The 21,935-nt window shown below is 33.0% G+C and overlaps 1 protein-coding gene and 1 non-coding gene across 3 annotated transcripts in view; both read right to left on the reverse strand.

Annotated features, from left to right (window-relative positions):
• Positions 1-21,935, reverse strand: part of LOC145258327 (unconventional myosin-XV-like) — a 597,738-nt gene that overhangs the window by 536,442 nt on the left and 39,361 nt on the right. The gene's annotated exons all lie outside the window — the stretch shown is intronic.
• Positions 16,147-16,344, reverse strand: LOC145258464 (U2 spliceosomal RNA). Its single transcript, XR_013864101.1, has one exon. It is a non-coding gene; the product is annotated as a U2 spliceosomal RNA (small nuclear RNA).

Genomic DNA, 21,935 nt, shown 5'->3' on the forward strand with positions numbered 1-21,935 from the left:
CTTGTCATAAACCACTCCATAAGTAATCGAATGCAGTTCATACCATTGATTATTTTTACTACATTACTCCATCTGTCGACTGACAATCATTTCCGTCTCATTAACCCTTATCTCCGTGCGGCACTTGACCTTAAGCAGTGACCAAATATTACTGCTAAGTGATACGCAACATTTCTGAAGAATGAATTAAAAATTGAAGGGAGATGTTTGGATATTTCATCAGTTAACACCCAGAGATTGAATCCTGCATATATATATATGTGTGATTGGGGGGGGGGAAATCAACACAATGTCTAAAAAGCTGTCCAACAGTAAATATTAGGAAAAAGCTAGTTTTTTTGTTTTTTTTTTATAAAAATAGCTCCAGACGAGGCATAAGGTCACTTAATCTAAGGAGTTAACAAGAATGAAAGACGAGAGAGAAAGAGAAAGTAAGTGAACAAGAGAGAGAGAGAGAGAGAGAGAGAAAGGAAGGAAGTGGAAGAGTGACAGTTAGTTGGTTGTTTTTGTTTTACGGCATATCAACCCTTTTCAGGTTATTTAATGTCGAATCCAAAGATTTGGAAGAAAAAATTTTTAATACAATATATTTGTTGTTTTCAAGTCGGTTTCTATTTAACTCATAGTTGGAATCCTAACAGGTACTACCACTCCGGGTCAGAGTGGACCTGGGAGCAATGGCAATTAAAGGGTGGCTCCACACTCCCCAAAGCCCGCAATCTGGGGCTTCACCACTGGATATAGTTTAAGGTCCTATCCAGGACCGAAGAGAGAGAGAGAGAGAGAGAGAGAGAGAGAGAGAGAGAGAGAGAGAGAGAGAGAGAGAGAGAGAAAACAGACGTCACTATCCAACGAGGCAACTACTGATATATTAAAGACGAATAACTATTTTCCGTCAACCACAGATGACGGACAATCTGTGGTAATCAAAGAAATTTCTCGTGCTATTCTACAATTAGACCGGGCGAGTATTCACGAGAGATGGTAAACCCTGCCGATAAACAAGTGCATATTCAAGCCGCCTTTGAAAAATAGAAAAGTCTATGAAGCCGCATACCACCATGAGCAACACCAGTATAAATATTTAGTTTAATTAGCAATCAAGTTTTCTTTTAGGAGGGATGTGGGAAGCGATGTTACAAAAAAAATAGACGGCCGTTAAATAATCCTGATGACGATGACATGTCAGGTGGAGTGGAAAGACGTGACAAAACTTAGTCATATTTTTATGACAAGGAACACAAAAATATAATTTATGCTTTTTTTTGGTCCACTTACCTCGAAAATAAGCTCAATCAAACCGTGGCCTTCATAAACAGGAGGCTGTGGTACTAAAGTCACGTGATTTGCTAACGTCACAGAATAAAGTATTAGTCGATAAACGACTATTACGAGTGATGATTATCTTTAAATTTTTTTTTTTTTTTTTAACTCAAGTAAATTGTTGAGGGAATTATAAAACTAGTCCAAAAGGAACTGTATTTTATTTTTCCAAAAGATAAAAATGATTTTAAATTTAAAAGAGTATTTTTTTTTTTGTTGTTGTTGGGAAAGAACTGTAAAATACCATATATATATATATATTTTTTTTTTAAACGTATTCAAATTATTAATTCAGACGTCACTTTCATTTTAGGTTAAAAATTAACCAGTTTTAAAATAATTTTTAAATGAGATTTTTTTTTACAATCCTTTTTCTTGATAACAGAGGAAACATTATGTTTCTGAATTTTTGCGATGATTGATTATTCATATTATTTTGGATATTTCGGACTACTGTTCTCATCGAGAGTTATTTGCACAGCGTTTCAGTCGATGTAACCTCCAATCTTCTAGTACTGTGTCAAACTCAAGAATTTTTCTGTTTAACAAAATTTCGAACAAAACCCTTTACTTAATCCAGGGGGGGGGTAGCATGCTCTCGTTTCTTCAGACTGGGTAGAAATCCTAAATAATTTGTAATTGTATTGAAGAAAATTTTTTTAATAAAATATATATATATATATATATATATATATATATTATTAAAAAAATTTTCTTCAAAATAACTGGATACAATTAAATATATATATATATATTTTTTTTTTTTTTTTTTTTTTTTTTTTTTCAAGTCGGTTTCTATTTAACCCATAGTTGGGACCCTAACAGGTACTACCACTCTGGGTCAGAGTGGACCTGGGAACAATAACAATTAAAGTGTGGCTCCACACTCCCACAGATTTTTATAATATACTAGCAAAAGTACCAGTCGTTGACTGGGTTCAAAAACAGCCCACAGAAAATGGACTGATTTATGAGTTATGAAAGTATGATAGGTTATAAAAAGGAAGGGTTGTAAAGAGAGCTTCGAATTTGGGGGTATCAAAACCAAAACAAAATATGATGAAAGTAAAAATAAAATAGATAAACCCCATAATTTATTATACCATACCTGTTCACACTGAAACACTTATCACAATATTCTGTAGATCTATATTTAAAAAAACTTGTTAAACTTTGTGACATATTTTCATTCTATGGAGGTCAGGCGCGAACGAATACGCCATAATTTTATTATACCATATTTCTTCAAACGGAAACATAATTATCAAAGTATACTTACGCAGATAGATATGAAAAGTCTTTAAAGTTTGTGCCCATTTCCATTCTATGGAGGCCATGCGCGAACACAGCCCCCACAATTTTATTATACCATCCCTATTTAAGTTAAAACATACTTATCAAAGTATTCTTATGTACATCTATATCAAAAACACTTGTAAACGTTTTTTTTTTTTTTATTTCCATATTTTGTGGATCAGGCGCGTACGCAGACCCCACAATTTTAATGAATCATCATTATGCCAGATCAAGCAGTGGCGGCTCGTGCCTGAAATTAGTGGGGGTGCTGCTTCAAAAATTTTACGTATTTTTTTAATATCGTGTAAAGGAATTCGAATATATAAATAAATATTTAATCAAATAATAAACAAGCATTCAAATAAATATTCAATTATATAACAAAGACAAATAATCAATCAGAAATGGATAATACGCAAAAACTTTTTTATTAAAAGGATTTTTTTTTAATTATGTACACTTTACAGAATAAAAATAATATATATATTTATTCCTTTTAAACTTTTCAGATTAAATAAAAGTTTGCGTTTTTTTTTTCAAACAAACGAAAAACATTTTAAAAAATAACTTATTTTTTATAAAAACAAAAAAGAAAAACTTTGAAACTTTCCTGCCTCCCTACGAGGGTTAATTTAGGGGTTTACTATTTGAAAATAGCGTTTTATTTAATAGTTTTATTTACAAAAATTATTTTTAAATATGTATTTATAACAAAACGTATTTGTAAATAAAATGGAAAATAAAAAAGTTTACATTTTTATATAGTGAGCAAACAAACAAAAATATTTAAAGATACAAAATTTTATTTACAAATCTTTTAACAACTTGCTTTTTATATAAAAAGAACAAACTTGGCTATGACCTTCCCATGCCGGTAAAGATCGACATAAAGTTGAGATTCATTATAAGAAAATAGGGTGTCATATATAAGCATTATAAAACATCGAATTTTAATGTAGCTTTCTTCCCAAAAAAACAAAAAAATTAAAATTGTCTCAGTCCAGAAGGATTTCTAATTACTTTTTTTAATGCGTATTATCTGACCCATCTACTAACAAATTCAATGTAAAGTTTAAAAATGCATAATTATAAAAAACTGTTTTTATTTTTTTTACTTACAACCACATTTTAATTAAAAAATCTTGTGTAAAAAATCCATTTTTCAAAGTGTAAAACTTCTAACATTGTCCTTGTCGGAGGCAAATAAATGCTAATTTTTTTATATCTAAAACATACACGTTAAAAAGATTTCTAACTAAAATGTATTTTCAGCATAAACTGTTTCTTCGCGTTTTTGCTTCTAGAAAAAAATGTAAACAGTTTTTTTTTTTTTTGTAAAGTTTAGTTGTTGCAAAATAAATAGCATTTAAAGAAACAAACAAAAAGGCAGGTAGATGGAAAAGTAAGTTTATTTTTATGGTAAGATTTATTTATTGTATATTTGGTTTTTACCCTTGGCCGCGTGTTAGGTTCACTGCTAAATTCCCGAATACTTTTAATAAATAAAAATAAACAGTTTCTGCATATTATATATTTCCGTCTGCTACCGACTTAAATCGCAACGCTAAAAGTGTGCGTATTTAAAAAAAAAAAAAAATAGCACAATATTTTATGTACAAGAACACGTTATGTGCAGATTTTAATAATAATTTTTAAAAATATAAGTAAACCTACTTTTTTTTTCAATAACAATGTTATCATATCTATACAGGCGCACACTCTAAGCAAACAACGAATTTCACGACACGGAACTGCGCTGATCGACAGTTCTTCAAAGAGGCTTTCATTGGCTGCCTAAAGCGTCTAATCCGCGCATGCGTACAGGAGAATTTCATTTAGAAAGTGTAACTGGATTTCACAGCGCCCAGCAAGTTTTATTTTTGTTATTATATGCATTTGGAGATACCGACATTAAGGTTAATGATTTTATAATGTACACATAGAAAAAAAAATAAATAAAATAAAATAATAATAAACAAACGTATTATTAATTTTATCATTAATATTGTGTAGAAATAACTTGGGGGTCTGTACTGCTGTCTGTACTGCTGTGCTGTGGGCTGTGCTGCACTGCTGCACTGCAGTCCCACAGCCCCGTGCACGAGCCGCCACTGAGATCAAGCATACCCATTCCTGTGTCTTGATACATCTATTATTATATGTGATCAGTTTTCTATAATAGTCAACCATATAGGAGCCTATTCGTGACCAGACACACACACACAGCTTTATATTATAAAAATCTGTAGACATTTCTTGCATCTTGTCTTTTACGATTGGGCGATTCCATCTTTTAAAGAAGAGGATGATAGGTAAATTTATCATGTAAACACGATAGTGTTTGAATATATGGTTAAGTCGCAGTTTTAGTCATTTAGAACTGCTTTAAAGCTTCACCGCTCACTCATTTTTCGACCAAATTTTAAACAATTATTACAGTTTATAGATCACCTTCTCAGCTTATTTGTGAAAAGTTTTTTTTTTTCAATTTTCGTTCAGTAAAACAAAAGTTATGATGAATTTTCTGGTCTTCAAAATTGTAAAAATATGTAAGGAGGTGAGCGACGCTTTTTATGACAGGTTTCCATAGCAACCAGGTCGCCTCAGCGACTACAACTGCTACTAATTCGAAAAGAGAAGTAACAAGTGAAACAGAAAGAACGCATGAAAGGGAGATGATTGGGGATTTTTATCGAAAGCAGACCATTGCCGTACATTGTTATTACATATGTGTTTATGGGGCAAAAAAATAGACTGAAATTAAACAAAGAACAAGTGAATTTATTGGAAGCCTAGAAATTACAATAGAAAAATGCGAGCATGAAAAGTAATATGGTTAAGCTTAAACATGGAAAAGTAAAGGACTAGTTGTTAAAACTAGAAAAAAAAAAGATATTCTAATAAAAAATATAAATTTATAAATTAAAATATTGCAGCATTAAGAATTGATTATATAATGTTATAAATTGAATTTTGAAAAATTCTTAATGCTGCAATATTTTAAGTTATAAATTTATTATATTTTTTACTAGAATATCGTGTCCTTTTCTTTTCCATGTTTAAGCTTAACCATATTACTTTTCATGCTCGCATTCTTCTATTGTAATATATATTTTTAGTTTTTATCTCACTATTATATATTAGGTTCAATATAATAATAGAAAATTGGCCCTATAATAATAAATGCATAATCTGCATCATCATATAGTCGTTAATATGTTTTTAAAAGATATGAACGCAGTTAATGTTCTTTCTGGAGAAAACATGTTTGTTAAAATTCAAATATAGATGCGTAACAGAAATGGAAAGAGTGTGTTTTTTTATGTAATTTATTGATCGAGATTATATGTTGCGCGAGCCTTTTCTAGTCTCACAAAAACACACATTCACATTTCAAGCTATATTACTTGTCGTATACATACGCACACACATCCACAGACGTACATATATTCACGTTCGCGTACATACACTCACATTCACGTGTATACACACATACACTAACGGACGCGCACGCACGCACGCACGCACGCATGGACAACGTCACTTCCCCTTTCAAAGGAAATCCACACATGCGCAAAAGACCACCGGAAACACCTATAAAAGGAAGACCAATAAGCGGCGGCTTCCTTTTCCAACCTGCCTTCCGAGGTGGTTGGTCGGCGCACCAGCCACCGCCGTTTCGGCAGGCGCGCGTACCTCACGCCACTTGCTACTATGTGGGACAAGAAGCCAACAGGCAGTACGTACACTTCATACGCTTTCTATCTCCATAACCTGGATTGACTTTCTCACTATCTCCCCTTCGGCTTTGGTCCATCAACACAGACATGTACGCGACTCTCTACTGAGCTTAACCCTCTCTTTCTACAGGCCGGCTTGCCACTTCGCGTTTCTCTATTGCGTTCCCCTTTCCTTCCACGCGCGTCGTCAACAGCCGAATGAACACGTATACACCCAAGACTTTCATTTCTCAACAGAAAATAAACATGTTTATTTTATCCCAGCATTTGAGTTCTTTGTTTCCTTCATTCAATTCGTTTCATTATTTTTTCTTGTAGTGAGTTAGGGTATTTATATCCTGGTCCGCAACAATGTATGGGAGGTGTTTCTATAGTGTGAGAGAGATAACCTGGGTGTACGATTAAATTATGTTCTTTTAATAAAACTTTACGTATTAATGGCGCTACATTATAGAAACCTCCACGTTGTTTAATCGTGCTTGAATTTGCGATAAGCACCGATTCAAGAAGTCTCTGGTGCGGTTTATTTGAAATAAATTTAACTATTCTCACATACTTACATTATATATTACATACTACACTTTATCACAAAGTCCTCGAGTGGTCTCTGGGCCTTGATAAGTGGTTATGCCTATGTAAAAAAAAAAAAAATAAGATAAATATAGTTCTCCCAAATAACCTCAATTTATTTTGCTCCTAATGAAACTATCGCTAGACGTCGCATCCCCATTATGCTATCTAGCATCTGTTCTGATGAGAAGCATTAGGCTGCGAAATACCATGGTATAAAGAGTTCCTTTTTACCTAAATACCCAAAATGATGTATACTCCTATCAAACAAATTAATAAATCTATATATATATATATATATTACTATATAGTTTTTATACCTTCGTTTTCTCTTTTTACTGGCGTGCGTGGGTTATTTCTTCGCAATTTCAAACTTATAATCTTATGTAATCTCCGACCTTCGTCAGGTGTAAACATCGCCATGTTTTGGCAAGGGGGATAGCTCTGCACTCTAAGGTTTCGAATTTTTTAATCTAGTTGGAACCAAGTTACACGAATTATAAAGATAATTTAATTATCAGGGAACTCAAGAAGATATAATTTCTAAATAATTAAATTTTTAATGAAATCTATCAACCAATTGTCAGTTCTTAGAAACAGAATATTTACGAAACTAAAGGGTTGCTGGTTTCAGTATGATGTAATTTTTTTTTTAAATTGATGTCATAATTATGACTTATAGGATATAAAGGGGGGCCATGAAAGAAAGGAAGGAGATAAAAGGAGGAAGAGAGGGGAAAATTTGGAGTTTATATGTGAAAAGAAGAAAATAATTAAAAACTATACCCCCTAGGGAGTATAATTCGAAACCTTAAAGTGCAGAATTACCACCCCCTTTCTTCCCGCCAAAACATGGCGACTTTCACACACATCTTACGAAGGTCCGCGATTACATCGACCAAAACGTTGTGCAGATAACACCCAAGATGAGAACTATTGTCTGATTAATCATTTATTTTATTTCTAGTAGTAAATATCACTGCCTATTACTAATTATTATTACTATATATTAAAATCGGGTATAGCTGACCAGATCTGGAGGGAGAAGGGAACCCGTCTTTCATTATGAGACGAAGTAAAAATTATAGACAAAAAAAAAAAAAAGAAAAACACAATGGAGAATAAAACGACTCAAAGAAACAGCACATATGCTGGTGAATAACCAATTACTAAGTAGACCTAGCATAGAATTTAATACGATATGCGAACCATTAATTGTAAACAATGGATAACATATACAAGTAATAAGTAAAAACAATATATATATATATATATATAATATATATATATATATATATATATATATTAACTTTCTTGAAGTTATATATTTGGATTTTACCGTCACTGGATTATTTATCTTCCACCAGACTATCCATTCATGTGTAATCACCTTTTTCTTCACCATATTCCCTCTGCTTCACTTTTTTTGTTTTCAAGTAAGATCTTTGACTTGTTTCCTCAAATACTTTTGCATACAAAATCCGATCCCGCATTTCGCTAATTCCTACCCTCTGATGAGAAGGAAAGTATTTCTTCGAAACTCCGCGGATTAAGGACTATCCACTTATCAAGTGTGTCCTTTTCAGATTAAATATGTTTTTAACTCATTTCAACGTGTTTTTTTAACATGTTTTATTAACTGTTTGCTCGTATATATATATATATATATATATATATTAGTAATAAATAGAAAAAAAAGGTTTAAGGCTCCTAAAATTCGTGCTAGAATTGTCTGCAAGGACCAGTGGCACAGTGAGTACTTGGAAAAATCAATTGTAAAAAGTAATGTTCACCTGAAGGTTCAATTCTTGGTGTGAGCGACTGAAAAAAAAATACACTTGCGAATTACTGGTTGATGGAACAAGAGTATGCTACCTTTGTGAAGCAAATAAAGGGTTGAGTTCGAAATCTGTCCAAATTCCAGAGTTTGACAGAAATATTCCAGAGTTCGACAAGGTACACCTGAAGAAGGCCGGAGGTGACATCGATCGAAATATATCAGTCATTATAACATATCAAAAAAAAAAAAAAAATTGTTAAAACTACACCTAGTAAAAAAAGAAAAAAAGGATAACCAGACTGAAACAAGCAACTTCTTAGTTTCTTAAATATGTTTCTAAGCACTTAAAATTGCTTGATGGATTTGATTAAAAATCTAATTATAATAAGTTAAAAATTATACCCCTAAGTTCCCTGATAATTAAATTATCTTTATAATTCGTGTAAACTTACTTCTAACTAGATCCAAAAATCCAAAACCTCAGCGTGAAGAAGTACCCCCCTCTTGCCGAACCATGGCAACTTTAACACCTGACGAAGATCGGATGTTACATCAACCGAAACGTTGTACAGATAATACCCAAGATGAGAACACTTGTTATATTAATCTGAATAATACAAACATCCATACCTCATCTAAAAAATTCAGAACTGTTATAATTTTATTTCCTTTTATTTAACGCCACTATCGTCTTTAAGGAAAGATTACGCTTTATTTATATCTGTAGGGGACTAGGATATATAAATACCCCAATCCCGTTACAAAAGAATAATGAAACGAATGGGAATTGAAGGAAAGAAAGACTCAATTAATGGATAAGATAAATGTCGTTTATTTGCTGTTGAAAGAAATGAACGTTTTAGTTATAACATGTCCGCGCGTATGTAACCAAGGTTCGTTGTAGGACTGGTGTTGTAGCAAGAAAAGGAAATGTGTTTTCATCTCAAGTTTGGGTTACTATTGTTTGTTCGTGCGTGGGAAGAGAAATAAATGTTGTAGGAAAATTGAGAATGGTAGTCCAGCGTGTAGACAAAGAAGAGGATATAAGAGTTGTCATCAGTTAGTAGTCAGCTACGCGAAGGTGTTCTTAGTGACCAGTAGTAGATGGAGAGAGAAAGAGGGAGAATGTATACATACAGTCATTAGCTCGTGCCCCATACATAGTAGGAAGTGGGCGTGATGTACGCGTGCGCGCGCGCCGAAACGGCGGCGGCTTGTTAGCCCAACCTCTCTCGTTGAGAGTTGGTCCTAAAGAGAGTTAGAAACTGTTTGTCTCCATGTTTTATACTCGCTTCCAGAGTGTATCTTGCGCATGTGTATTTCCTTAGAAAGCGGAAGTGACGTCGTCCATGTGCGTGTTCGCGTGTGTGTGTATATATACGTGAATGTGAGTGTATGTACGCGAACGTGAATAAGTGTACATGTGTGGACGTGGGCGCGTATGTATATGACAGCTTGAAATATGAATGTGTGTTTTGTGTGAGACTTGAAAAAGGCTCGTACATATCTACCTTCTGGTAGACACAAAGCCAGATGATCAGCATTAAACTAAACCGTTATCAACGGGAGAAGATAAAGCCTGGGAGAGTGAACCTCCTAAGGCTAAACAGAATCATACTTCAGCTCAAAAGAACCAAGGCCACTGTAAGACTGATTGTCAAATACGTATCCACGACTAAATTTAAATATTATGGATAATAATTTGCTGGTTGTGTCACAGAATAATTTTTAATCGCATTCATCTTTTTTTCTTTTTACTTTCAGTTTCGTCTTTATAAAAAAACAAAGATATTTCTATTTGGGCTTTGCATTACTGTACACAGATTCGAAAAAGTTGTCAAAAAACAAATATATAACAAATAAATGTTATCAAAGGCAAGATAAGTTACTTTTCTACCTAACTGGATATATTTTTTGTGTTTTTATTCAATGTAACATGTTTATTCAGCTCGAAAAAGATGCAGTGTTTACCGATGTATTGGAAAATTCAAAATGGCGCCCAACACTCTCTTTAACATGGTAATTTTGGGAAAAGGTGTTATAAATAATAAACTAGACAAAATACAATTAAAAAGACACCGAATATATGTCAAATTATGTCACGGTAACATATATTGAGCGAATTTCTAACAGTATTTTGTCTAGTTTATTATTTATAACATCTTTTCCTGAACTTACCGTGTTAAAGAGAGTGTCGGCCGCCATTTTGAATTTTCTACTACATCGGTAAACACTGTATGCTTTTCGAGCTGAATAAACATGTTACATTGAATAAAAACACGAAAAATATATCCAGTTAGGTAGAAAAGTAACTTATCTTGCCTTTAATAACATTTATTTGTTATATATTCGTTTTTTGACAACTTTTTCGAATCTATGTGTACAGTAATACAAACCCTCTATTTGTTATGTTATGTTATTTATTTATTTTCCAGAATAATTACGGTCGATTTTGAACCTGCATATTGAAAATTCAGTCTGGCTCCCAATGTTAGAAATTCCAAGTGGTTAAGTTAACTAGTAAATATATGCTAGTGCATAACTTTCTAGGTTTTTCATTATAACAAAGACATTAATACGATACCACTGTCTTGTATAAACTTCTATTTAAGTCTAAATCTCATTAAGTATCTTCCCCTTATATGTGACTAGCGGGGGTGGTGTAGTCAGTAACCCGGGGAGGGGATAGAATCAAAACAGTAACGGAGGTTCCTGTTGACCGATAGGGCAGGTCGATTTTGGAACCCCGGTGATGCAATGGTGATGATAGTTGGGGTTTGACATAGAAAAGACCTACACGAAATATTTTTCTCGAAATCGTTATCTTTGCTTGAGGAAACGACTTTAAAAGTTGAAAAATTGAAGTGATTAAAAGTTTTTCGGTGAATTGTCAAGAACGTCCCGTCATTAAAACAAGCCGTACTGTTACGAAAATAGAATCATTATTTAGAATAATTTTTAAACTACATTTTTAAATAAAATGAGTGAGGATAATGAATTAATAAAATAATTAAGTGTAATGGCAAAATTATGTTTTTTAAATAATAATAAAAGTTCGCTTTTTTTTTATTTCAGGAACTTTTTTGGGGGTTGAAACATTTTAGATTTCACCGTCGCAAAACACGCTCGTTATTGATATTGAAAATTAACGTTTGTTTATTATTTAATTTGAAAACATTACGATTTAGGCTTAATTATTTCGAAAGGAAAAACGAAAAAGACTTGTTTAAAATATATATTATATTTCAAGTATCTGCAGTGAATTTAAACATTTGTTTTATCTTTTTTAATTTGTTTTTCTATTAGGTTGATACAAAAACACTGTCATTTTTTTGACATTCAAATGAACGTTAAAAGCATTATTTTTGCACCAACCTAATATTCACATCAAATTGTATTTGAAATTTTTATTAAAATGTGGTAATACTCCAGTTTTATATTAAAACAAAAAAAATAGTCTATACAATTTTATTCTACACATTCTTTACGAAACATAACCACGTAAATTTTCAAGTTTTTCTACTTAATAAAAAATACTTTGCAGAAAATTAGTGTCCAATTTTAATTTCTTTTATTTTTAGGGAGTAATTGTTTTTAAGACTTGTTTTTCTTCTAAAGTTATAGGTTTACAATCAGATAACCCAATACAAGTAAATAAGGAAACTCCTTTAAAAGGTTTTTCGTTATGTGTGCATATTGTGCTAAAATAACTTATTTAGAAAGCCATTCTTAATATAGGAAGGAGGTTGTATTGTAACTATTCTGTACTTTTACCTTACAATTTAATAAACAAAAATTTCATAAATTAAATTTAACTTGAAAATACTATTAAAAATAGCATAGTAACATAGATGCACAAGCACTGATTTTCAAACGCTAAACACTAGACACTGGCACAGCTACAGCAAGAATGAATCTCTTTATGGATAAATTCATGTTATAAAAGGCGGATATAAACTCTGCTAAAAATGTCTAAACTAAACACTACTATGCCTCTGATTTGGTTTGATCGTCTCTCTTCAATACATCTAATTCAACTCTACAAAGTTTTTCATTATTTCTTATAACTAGCACTTATTTTTTTACGTATGAAACTGGAAGATAGCCTACTACAGTTTCCTTCTGTTATAATCCATTTATTTATTTTACTTTTCAGATTAGAATGTCAGTAAAAGCACGACGTTCAGCTTTAACCCGTGGTTCACAAAATTTGCTGGTCCACCTTGTCATTTGGATGAAACAGCACCCCCAACTTCACGACAAGTCACCCAGTTTAGTTAGTTCTTCGAAAACAGTTATCCCCACTGTAAAAATAGTGAGATTTCTAAGTTAATTGCCAAAGAAATGTTTAGCATTCGGCAACCAATCAATCCACAATTGCCCTTGTTAAGGTAATATTATATAGGACAGAAGGTTAATATATTTTGCTATAAGAGGGGCAAACAGATTGACAGGAAATCTCTTGTAGCAATCAAAGTGAAAAGAATGAAGGAACACCTAGACAGACTGTTTGATATATCTTCTTGTAACTAAACTTTCTGTGATGACTTTGCAGTAAAGTGCAAGACAGAAAATTGTCAAACAAGGCACATAATCTGCACTTGTCCTCCTAACAAGGAGGTAAAATTAATTCTATAGATTCACCTGCAATTATGTTCCTTTTTTGTGGAAAATAAAATAATATTTATTATGTAATCTGGCTCTATTATTAAACATGCAAATTTTCCAATTTTCAAGTTCCACTAGAAGAATTTCCATTTACAGCCATTTTTAAATTAATTGATGGAACAACAAAAAGCCTAACAACATTTACTGGTCCTTTGGGGAAACTTTGTATCAATAATTATCAAGATTTGCCTCAAGTAGAATTCTAAAAAATTAGTGTCCCTCCCGATCATTATTATCTGATGGCAGAAGAAACAAATAATTTAAATGTGAAGACCAGAGGCTACTTTTTGAGTATGGTGTTGGCATTTCTTGTGGAGAAATTAACTTGATAAAATTGGGCCCTTGAATCAAGGAAGATGGCTAACATAAGCCACAAGATTAATGTTTTTATGGACTAAAGTTGTCTATCTCAAACACTATGATAAATTAAGCATTTTGGTCAAATTTATCATCCAAGTGTATGCAGTTGGTTTGAGATCAAAACCGACAATATTTTTCTTTAACCAACAACAGTATATTTTAATGATTCAGAGAACAAAACAGTTAACTGAAATCCAAATTACTGTTTTAAGTAGTTCCAAATATAGTGCTTTTGCACTACTTCTGGAAAATATAATATCGATGGTAAACTGATGAATTGGATGTGAGAGAAGAGGGCATTCAAACGATTTTGTCCATTAGGTAAATAAATATTTATCCATTAAATTTTATTAGTTTTCTTAATTTTCCCAAACAATAGTTAGTTTTATTCATATTACATCGCAAAAATATATAAAAAATAAGTGTTTTCAAATAATTTTTGTTGTTGTTTTTTCCAAAAATAGTGAACAACTAAAAAAAAAAAAAAAAAAAAATTACTGCTATCAATGTTGCAGCCACACACTGGCCACATTTGATTGATTTTTTCCCCAAAAGTTGTATATGGGAAGGAAGCATTATTATTACAAAGTCATCATGCCAGCAAATTAGACCTTCATTTTCCCCAAAAGGAAATTATAAAGAACAAATTAGTTCTATTATAAGTTTATATTATTGCCTCTAATAAAAAATCAAAATACATGGTTCTGTAACTTGTATAAAGTTGTTATATAGTGTAATACATCTCCACATATCTTTTTAAATTGTGAAATTTAAAAGACTTAGTTGCTAATTAGCTTTTTTTACAATTTTTGTTTAATGAATGCAGTAAAAATTGGGATATTTTGCTAGGTGTGATTCACAATTAAAAATATAATTCATGTATTTATTTTTCTTGCAATGTATTTCATATAAATATATCAATTTTAATTGAATATTTTATTAAAAATAGTGAAATTTCAAAATCAGTGTTGTGAAAAATGCTGTGAAAATGAAGGATTTTTCAGCATTTTTTTCAACACGATTTTTAAAATTAAATGCTCAATTTTCTGTTCAACATAGGAATCTAATATTTGATATATGTTCTTATCATATCAAATCCCAATTATCATCACCAGTGCCATGTTGATTTTCTGAAAAAAGTTGCAAATCGACCTGCCCTATTGACAGGGTGTGTGTAGGTGGGCGAATAAGGAACTGGGGGGGGGGGGGTAAAAAGTGGTAGTAGTGGTGGGGAGGGAATCAAAACAACAGTAGGCAGAAATGTTAAGAAAAAAAAGTGGTAGTAGGCAGGCAGGCTCATACCCGTAACATGAAGGGAAAAAAAGGGGTTTAAAAAAAAAAAATGACGTCTTAGCCGATATCTCCATCACTCAACCAGAAGTTCTGAACGTTGAAATTAAGCGTAGTCAATCCCACAGACACAATGACTTGAAAAAATGGCTACGCAAAAACCGACCCCTCCTTGTAGAAAACTGGTCAGTTGAGGGTGAAGGAAATAATGTTTTAGGCTAATTTTTCGATATTTATCGTCCAAGACGTTGACCTTCAAATGATACCAATCTTGTTAGGATATGTCGTGTCCGTCGAAAGTTTTTCGCAGACATACATACATTCACAGAAACTGATAATTGAGATTTATATCATAGATTTAGCTTGAGCAATTAAAGCTTCTAGTGTCTATGCTTAATTTTAGTAATTTTAATTAATATTAAAAAAGAAATTTAATCTGGTTTCCAATGGCAGTTTAGTAAACAGGAAGCATTATAGACAAGGATCAAAGTAGTTTACTATCACTGAAAACTCAGACCGTGAAAAAGTCTCTCAGTAAGGTGGATGTGACGTCAGAGCGAGTAAACTTGTGGCCGGAAATTCTCATCCATATTTTTTTTTTTTTTTTACTTTAAATCTTGTCTTTATGAAAACAATGTCCATATTTCTATTTTATTTTTTTCAGAATTATAATCAATTGCAAACTTCCATATTGAAAAAGAAATTTAGTCTGACTCAATATTAGATATTCCAAGTGGTTAAGTTAACTAGTAAATATGAAGCTAGTGCATAACTTTCTAGGCTGTTCATGATGGCAGAGGCACCAAAAGCCTAATGTCTCCACAATACCACTGCCTTGCATAAACTTCTACTCATCTAATCCGATCTTTCCCCCAAGATGTGCCCTAGCTCTAGTATATCCGATAGCAGACCCCTTCAATATCAGCTAGGATCACATGATGTCAGCTATAAGCGACAGAGCTAATTAGGCAAAGTCTCTCCCTAAGTTTTGGTGATTTGGGCTTTTTTTTTTTAATATTCATTTTAAACTAGTGGGACCTGTGGAAATTCCACAGCGGACTCTTTCACATGTAATATATGTTGGCATTCTGTGGATGTTTAGCGTCAATGGAGACGCCCTGATATTATTGTACCTATTTACTATGCCTCCCCACGGGACACCAGGGTCGTTTTTTAACGTGGAGAAAAGGTACAAAAATAAAAATTGTCTCAGTCGTGAAGGATTTCTCCTCCACCGAAAGAGAACAAGAAATGGAAGTGCAGCATCTGAAGAACAGATACTACACTTTGATCTTGACCAAAAGGCCAAGAATTTGTTAAAACTGCAAATTGACGCCCGGTGTAGCCCAGTTGAAAAATACCCTTAAATATATTTTAATTTATGCAGATTTCGTATATATTATTATATAGTCAATTCTTATATATTATTATATAGTCAATTCTTATATATTATAAAATTATGATTTCAAAATAATATATGGATAGGACTTGGATGCATCAGCTTGAATCGAAACAAACTTAAGAAAAATATATGTACATGTATATATAGATATATAAGGAGTTCGTTCAGCTATAGTCGAAACCAAAACTTATGAAGAATTCTTGGTAAAATTATTTGTTACAAGAAATTGAAGGTCATAACAATTAAACGACAGTCACTCGGAAGAAAAACGATGTAAGCGCAACACACAAAATAACACGCTATTGTATTAATATATAGATGTAGAAGATCTCTACCGCCCTGATATTAGTTATATTTTGTTAAAACTGCAAAAGTTTTTATCTAAGCTATCAGGGACGCCCAGTGTAGCCCGGTTATAAAAGACCCTTAAATATATTCTAATTTATGCAGATTTTGTATATATTATTATAGAGCCAATTTTCTATTGATTCTTATAAAGTTGTCATTTAAAAAAAAAAAAAAAAAAATATCCATATGACTTGGGTACATCAGCTTGAATCGAAACCAAAACTTCTGAAGAAGAAAAGAACTCGAGTTCCTGCAGCTATAATCGAAACCAAAACTTATAAAGAATTCTTGGTAGAATTATTCATTACAAGAAATGGAAGATCATAATTAAACGACAGTCACTCGGAAAAAAAAAAAGATGTATCGTGACACATAAAATAACATGCTATCGTATTATGTATATATATATATATATATATATATATATATATATGTGTGTGTGTGTGTTGCAGATCTCCACCCACCCCTCCAATCCGTAGAATCTCTTTCAACCGTCATGTTCGTGCAATTTTCTGAAGAGTACAATTTTATCAGTTTGTGCAGGTTTTGACTTATCAAATGAAAAAGAAACCCTGGTAATCTTTTGATCCTTTCCTGTTAATCCACTCAATGCCCAAACGGATGTCCAGCCGAACGACATGATAGAGTGGTTTGTCCTCATTTTTCGACCATGACCCAATAAAACTTTCAAAAAGAATTCAGCCATTTAGAATGGGACAAGATTGGAAAAAAAAAAACTAAGAAGTCTCCACTTATCAAGGCAAAAATGGCTTTCAAGGATAATTCAATCGATGAAATCGACACTTAAATCACCATCATCAGTTTAACATGTTTTATATGTTGACTTTTAGAAACTGACTTCCAAACGAACTTATCTCTGACTAGGTCTTAATTTATCCCTCTTTCTCAAATGCATCCATATGCTGGATGGTTTTTCAAGGTTGACTTTTTTTTTTTTTTTTAAATTAATTTTCACCCTAAACAAAGCACAGTGCCACTTTGAAGTAGGGGGCTACTATCGGGGGAACATAACTTGCAAGGATATTATGAAGGAAGATGAGTAGCAAGATGTTTGTTCACATTACACTTGAACTTCTGCATGTCAGTACAGTTGGGAAAGCAGAAGTCTACCAGTTCTGGGGAAGAAGCTATTTGAGTAGAAGGCTTTCTTAATCTCTGAAGTGGTGGGATTTAGCTGTTTGTCGGGGGTATTCACGTCGAGAGGGTACAAGTGTTTGTAATTTGTTAGAGCACTCACCATTAACATACTTCCAAACAAACCTCTCTCTCTCTGCCCAGGTCTTTATTTCATCGTTCTCACGCCTGTTTTTATCATTCCCTTCCATTTTCTCTTTAGTCTTCCCCTGTAAACTAAACTTGCTAATTCAACTGTTCTACATTAGTTGCAACTTTCCTTTCAATGAAAATTCTTCAATAGAGACGTTTTCCTCATTTAGTTCTCATATTTCATGACCGATGTTTCTGACAAAAGGGTGGGGGGGAGAAGAATTTCTATTTTCTGGGTCGAAATCTATCAAAATATTTATTTTTCACTACTTTTTAACCTTGAAATAGTATTTTTTTTTTGTAACTCCTTAAATGAAATGGCTCCATGTCTTGTCTGAAGCGATTTCCATAAAAATCAGATTTTGTACAAATCTCTTTTCAAATGCACACAATAACAAGGTTGAAGGTTCAACCCTTAGTATTAACGACATTCAAAATACAACTGTGAATCACTTAAGACTTCCACATGGTCATGGCTGACTGAACGAGAGCATGCCCTAATAGTTTTTCATACCCCTCCCCTTAAAGTTTTATTAAAGATGCTTCTAAGAGCTTTTTTAACAATCCTATTATATAAAGGGGAAAATGGGCGTGGGCGTTTGTGTATGTCCATGAAAAGCTTTTTCCAACAGAGTTCTCGCGTCGGTTAGATTCCACAAGAATTTTCGCATACTTCCCAGATTATAATATCTCAGATTTGCAAACAGACATTGTATCTATCTTTTTTTTTTTTTTGATTGAGTTAAACAAAATTACCACCGTGCCGTCGTCTCCAGTGTTTGTTTGTCTTTTTTGTATAAATAAAGCGAAATTATTCAGACACAAACGCCTGGTCTTTGGGCCGGGTAGTATCTGTTCTGTAATTGGTCCTTGGCCAATGTAGGGGAAACCTTCATACTGAGACAATTACTATTTATTTGGATACTGCCGAAGTGCCCCCTTTTGGGGGGGAGTTGGTTTTCCCCCCACATTAAAAATGACCTTGTGTCTAAATTGCTTTCATAGGAGGTTTAAAAGCAACATCATTTCTGCAAGTCATCTTTTGTTTTTGATTGACTTCATTTAATTTGAACGCTTTAGACTTCCGGTCGCGTCATGGAGTAGCGGTGAGACGTCAGATTTTATTTCACTTTCTTTTCTGCCTTCACGTCATGGGTTCGAGCCTGCTGGTCTACTAACACTTTTTTTTTTCTTACATCTCCAAACACTGGGGCAACGCCAGGCACCCAGGCTAGTATTATATAATTATCAAATCGAATCTCATGTATGGCCTACTTCAGCCACCTAGAGAAAATATTTACTGAAGATAAAATCCAACTGGTCTCTGGACATTGTTTATCTCCTAAAGCCAATCTCAGTGAAACTCTTCCTTCAAATAAGGTACTTTTTTTAAATAAAGAGCATATCTCTTGAGCTCTCTGCAACCCCCTTCCTCTGGCCAAACATCCATCACTGAAAGATGTGCCATTCATATGCACTAACACACAGGTCATGCAAACAGTTTCTGTAGTTTCCGGGATCAACGCACATCACATTTGAGCTCTTGATCCTTTTTCACCTGAAAATTCATTCATTTGAATCAATGTTGACAAACCTGAACAAGAATCACCCCCCTCCCATAATTTGAATCAGTATTCTGCAGTTGGTATTTTTTTTTACGACTTAACCCAGCATAGTATAAACACCTCAACCTCCCCATGTTAAGAACGGCTTTCGGAATAAACACCCCAGCCTCAAAAACTATACTACATACTAAAACATGCTATAAAAATTACAGGGGGTGGGTGATTCCCGTTCAGGGCCACCTCAATCTTAAAGTATATTTCATACAATGATCTGAGCATGGATATTTACACGGTCGCATAATTCTTGTAGTTTTAGGGATCAATGCACATCACATTTGAGCTGTTGATCTCTTCAGCTGAAAATCTATTCATTCGAATCAATGTTCTAGCTCAGCTAAATATGTTTCAAACAATGTTTTGAACGCTGATGTTATGCTATCCTTCACATGGTGCAACACCGAGTAGCCCTACTAGTTTTTCATGCCTCTTCTCCCAAAAAATGTTTTATTAAAGATTTGGTGCCAATCCTCATTATATAATCATCTACTAACTAGCGAGGGGGGGGGCTTTGCCCGATCGTAAAATACGCTTAAATATGGTATTTGAATTTGTCCAGATTTCGTATTTATTATTGTACAGTCGTAATTTTAAAAGTAAAAAAAAAAAAAAAAAAATCTGAGTGCCATCAGCTAGAATCGAAACCGAAAGCAAAACTGTAGCATTCAAAGCTGGTGACGTTAACACTGTACCAACGTGACACACATATGAACTGATTAAAAATAAACTAAGATGAATGCACAGTTCTATAATGATTTTTTCAAGTTGGCTCATTTTTGTCTCCTTAAAACTATTTTAAATAAAGAACGATCCGTAAAAAATCCAGTCATTTGAAGGACTTTTCGTTTCGGAAGAGAGAGTTGGAAAATACAGAGACAGACAGACATAGCTTTTTATGTATTAGATAATAGAGCACTATTGTACAAGATTCACAGGATTGTTTAATGTCCATTTCTCTTCCTTTCTGTACTTCGCACGTGAAGAAATGTCATGAAGTGCTTATCTAAGCGCCATAATTATCAACGGTATTTCGGAGATTAGATGACAAAACGCGACACTATGCAAAATTCTTTAGTTGTTGCGGAATAAAAAATTTGATAAACGATAACAGATTTCGTACAAATCGCTTTTCTAATTTAAAGTGGAAAAAAAAAAAAATGGAGACAAATTGGAAGAGGTCAAAGTTTTTTTTTTTTTTTCATGAATTTATGAATGGTTTAATAAATTAATCGTAAGTTCCTCCCGCTAAAAAAAAAACTCGATAGAGACGTTTTGTGGAGAATAAAAATTTTAGATCACAATATCTGTATAAGACTTATCGTTGGCTAAATTTTGACCTTGAAGTAATATTTCCCTTTTAGCTACTTACATCAAATGGTTTCTTGCCTAGTCGAGTGCAATTTCTATATAAAAAAAAAAAATAACGAATTTCTTACAAGTCTCTTTTCAAATACAAAAAAAAAAAAAAAAAAAAATTTTAAGTTCCTATTTACTTTAACTGTCGGCGTGGGGAGGCAGACACCAAGGGGCCTGCCTGGACAAAAAAATAAAAAATAAAAAATATCCGCGACGGACGTTTTTAAGAGAATAAAAAGTTGATTTTGGATCTACTTTCGGCAGCCTTGTGACTCACTTCCCTTATTTCGCCCTTTAGTCCTCACATTTCATGAACAATTTTTCTGACAAAGGGGGGAGAATTGCTATCGATTAAATAGATATTGTCGGCTACCTTTTTGACTTTAAAGCATTTTTTTAGCTCTTTACATCAAATGGCTTCATGCGTTGTCTAGGGCAATTGAAACGTTAAAGAAAGAAAAAGGAAATTGATTCATACCACTGACACCACCAGCAATTTCCGACCAATCTCACACATCATATCGGTTTATCTTGTTGCCAAACAACTTCTATATTCCCTATAAATCGTTCATCCAAGCGTTTCAGAAATAAAATCTGCGTATACCTACGCAAATCGCATCACAACATCTTTCAGGTGGTTGCCTCCATCTTTCCTTTACCGTCGCAAATGGACAAACAAATAAAACAGGAATAGAAATAAAAATCCGGGTCGGCATTTTTTTCTCTTAACAAAAGCATTTTATTATCGTTACTTTTGGCACAACTTAAAAAAAAAAAAAAAAAAAAAAAAAAAAAAAAAAAAAAGAAAAAAAGAAAAAATGTCCTTTGCTGCTACATGTTACCTGGTGCGGTTCTCCTGACCACACGCTGGCTACAGGCAACCATTTCTCATC

The sequence above is a fragment of the Euprymna scolopes genome, chromosome 33 (assembly GCF_053919585.1).
Source record: "Euprymna scolopes isolate OS-2025 chromosome 33, ASM5391958v1, whole genome shotgun sequence".
Lineage (NCBI taxonomy): Eukaryota > Metazoa > Mollusca > Cephalopoda > Sepiida > Sepiolidae > Euprymna > Euprymna scolopes.